Source organism: Microtus ochrogaster, chromosome 18 (assembly GCF_000317375.1).
Source record: "Microtus ochrogaster isolate Prairie Vole_2 chromosome 18, MicOch1.0, whole genome shotgun sequence".
In the NCBI taxonomy this organism is placed as follows: Eukaryota; Metazoa; Chordata; class Mammalia; order Rodentia; family Cricetidae; genus Microtus; species Microtus ochrogaster.
Genome location: NC_022020.1, coordinates 11,801,800 through 11,805,412, shown reverse-complemented (window position 1 = coordinate 11,805,412; position 3,613 = coordinate 11,801,800).

Below are 3,613 nucleotides of genomic sequence, written 5' to 3'. Positions count from 1 at the left end.
TTCCTGCTGTAGAATTTTACTTTAAAATGTGCTGCATTTGTTTATGCTGTGGAACATTTGTTATAATGATTCAAAGATGTGTTGCATTCTTTAATGTTGCCTTTGTTTAACTCTGTGAAGCTGTGTTACTTTGTCTAAAACACCTGATTGGTCTAATAAAGAGATGACTGGCCAATAGAAAGGTAGGAGACAGGATAAAAGGGGATGGTAGACAGAATAAATGGGATAAAAAGGGCTATTAGGAAGGAGAGGGAAGAAGGAACAAGAAAAGAAGGAAAAGGACTCCAGGGGTCAGCTACACAGCAAACCATGGAGAAAGAAAGGTATACAGAAATAAAGATAAAAGCCAAGAGGCAAAAGGTGGGCTTTTATGGGATAATTTAAGTTAAGAAAAGCTGTCTAGAAACAAACCTAGCTAAGGCCGGGCATTCATAAAAAAAGAATAAGACTCTGTGTGTGCTTATTTGGGAGCAGAGTGGAGAGCTTCCAGGGAGCCAAATGAGTTAAGAGTACAAAACCCAACAACTACAGCTGCCAAGGATAATGGCGTAGCAATGTGGCTTTGATTGTCATAAGAGATGCCTCTGATTCAAGCTACTGATGGTGGGAAGGCTATGTTTGTATGGGGAATTGTATTTAAGAACTCTGCATTGTCCACTAAATTTTGTTATAAATCTAAAACTACTAAAAAAATATAAGCAAGGTGTGGTGGGACCTGTCTCTAATTCCAGCACTTGGGAGATGAAGGCAGGAGGATTACAGATTAGAGGTCATCTCAGATGATATAGTGAGACTGTCTTAAATAATACAAAGTAATGATGATGATAATAACAACAACAAACAAAGGCGGGCAAGGACTCAGGGAAACGGATTCATTCATGTAAGGCTGGTGAGGGTACAAACTGTCCTCTACCCCAGATTTTGAGCTAAAAGTTTTCATGATGACTTCAGTTTTACTTTAAGGCAGGATCAAGTATCCAAGACCACCGGAGAAAAGAAGGAAGGAGCCAGTTTAGAAGAGCACGTGAGGGAAGCCCAGAAAAGCCTCCCAGTGTCCTTCCCTGCTTTGGGACTGGGCGGCACTGAAACAGCCAAGATGCTAGCCCAGGGTATGTCTTCTCTAGTGACCCTTGGTGATTGCTGTGAGATACAAACGATATTTCGTCCCTGCGTAGAAGGAACAATAATTTGGAAAGCTGTCTCTGTTTTCTTTCTTTTACTGCCAGAGTTATGCACCTAGGGAGGCCTGAACTGCTGAGACAGGCAGGGAGGGAGAGAGATGACCAGTTTGACGTTTCCTGAAAATAATGATTTATTATCCGTTCAGCTATTTACGGAGATGGTCGGTTTGGAATGCTGTGAAGGTCATATGGCTTTTGTGAAAAATTCTTCCATGATGAAGAATCCTTTTCATCTCACTTGCTGGCTGTCTGGTTGAGTTAATATTCAAAAAGCATGTTGCTGAAAGGAGAAAATACAATTGATGACACAATTCCCAAATATAAAAGCTACCTCTTCTGTGATTCACAACGCAACAGTCAGGTTTTCAAAGGATGCCCCCACAGCAGTCTCCTGGCTCCACTCCCGGCTGACATGCAGTGCTTGCTCTGACCCTGGGAAGAGGTTCTGGCCTTGTGGCTTGAGTGTCTCAGACGGAAATGAGGCCAGCACGGTGAGGGTTCATGCTGGCCTCAGAAGGATTAGCATCCAGTTAAGATCTAACTGAGCTGCAAGACCCGTTACCGCTAAACACACTGAAGAAATCCGGAAACGAAAGGAAATGTAGAGGCCTCCTCACACCTGACAGTGGATTTAATGACTCAGAGCAGGGCTGTTGTGACATCATGGCAGAGTGTGTGTCCACATGGTCCCTGCCATGTCCCCTGTGACATCATGGTGGCATATGCATCCACTCAGTGTTCCTGCCATGTCCCTGGTATGCTCATGTTGTTACTCTTCTGTTGACTCATCTCTTTGTTTTATCAGGTTTCTTTCACTACTCTGACATGTGCTGACTCGGTTAGAGCCCTCACAACCTCTCTTGCACCGCCCAGGTCTAGGGAGGGCTCTTGACAGTCACCTGCACCTGTACTGCTGGTCCCGCCTCACCACTCTGAGCCCCTCCCTGCACCCATGTCTGGGGCATCCTTCCTAACAGTGGGGACCAGGCACACAGGCACAGCTGCAGACAGGGAGTCCAGCAAGGTCCCACATCGGATGCTCTACTCCTGTTATTTAACTCAAAGAATGAGCTGGAAAAAAAAACATTCAAAAGAAAATCAACTTGTATACATTTAATTTACTGTTCTTGGTATTTTGAGGAGACAAGATCTCTATATAGTCCTGGCACTGCTCTGTAACCCAGATCCTCCTGCCTCTGCCTTCCACTTGCAGAAGTTAAAGGTGTGTGCCATCATGCCCACCTTATGTATTTTTAAAATGTGTGCTCTAGTGCTGGAGGATGACATTAAACATCCTCCTCAAGTTTAAGACAATGAAGAATACTAAATGAATATAGAACCGATTGTTTTCAGCATCACTGACCATCTTCCAACTGATTTTGCAAAAATAAGAGATGGAATCATAGTTAAATAATGATACACATTGAAAGAGAGTTCTACACATCATGTCTTCATACTGGATTCTTACTGGACTCTTCACACATGGTCTTAAGCAGTAAGTCCCTCTGCTTAAGACAATACACTCTTCCTTTAGTTTGCCAATATGTTGCTATTCTGATCTCTTTTTTCCATTTATCTCCCTAGCCATCTTCTAAATCCTTTGGTCTGAATAAAATGGAGCTCCATGGCTCAGATTCTCACTCCAGCATTCAGTGTGACACCTAGTGCTTTGAGCTCTGTTGTAAGGCCGGATGTTGCTCTGTGTACCCTGCTCTCTATCTCTGTGTTCTCTGGAGAATTCCAGGCAATGCTCAACCCTACCAGCTTTCATTCAAGCACTGTCCTCCCTCAAAGGCCATCACCCAGGCAGTTTTGTGTCATCCCCTATGTCTGCCCTCATGTGCTGGCATTCATGTGGTGAGCACAAAGGCCTGGTCCATGTCCTCCAAGGTGAATGTGTGGAGGGGTCTGTCGCAGTCCCCAGGGTCCTTGGAGGACAGCTGAAGCACAGGTGAAGCCCAGCCTCACCCCTACCCAGTGTGGCTGCTGCCCTCTTTCTATCCCAGGTGCTCCCCAAAACACTCCTCAGTAAACCGTCTGCACCCAACTACGCACTCGGAACATACGGACTAGGAACCCATGTTTGGATCTGGAGATTGCAAACATCTGGGGTCATTTAGAAGTTTCATCTGAGGCAAACTTAAAACCTTTCACATGAAAAAAAAAATTACCCTGGAGACAGTTACTCCAGAAGAAGGCAGATGTCACTGGAACCTGCATTAAGAGAGACACTTCCCCAAACACACATTCACCCACTTCCTGAGTCCAGCCATCTGAAGACCCTCAGAACAAAGACACTGATAAGCCATGTCCCCCTTGTTAGGGAGGTAGAGACTTACAGGGAAAGTCATCTGTGTGGGTCAGTTGTGTGGTTCACCCACGAAAAATCATAAACAACCAGAAATAACTCCTAGAGAATGAGGCCCCTCCAA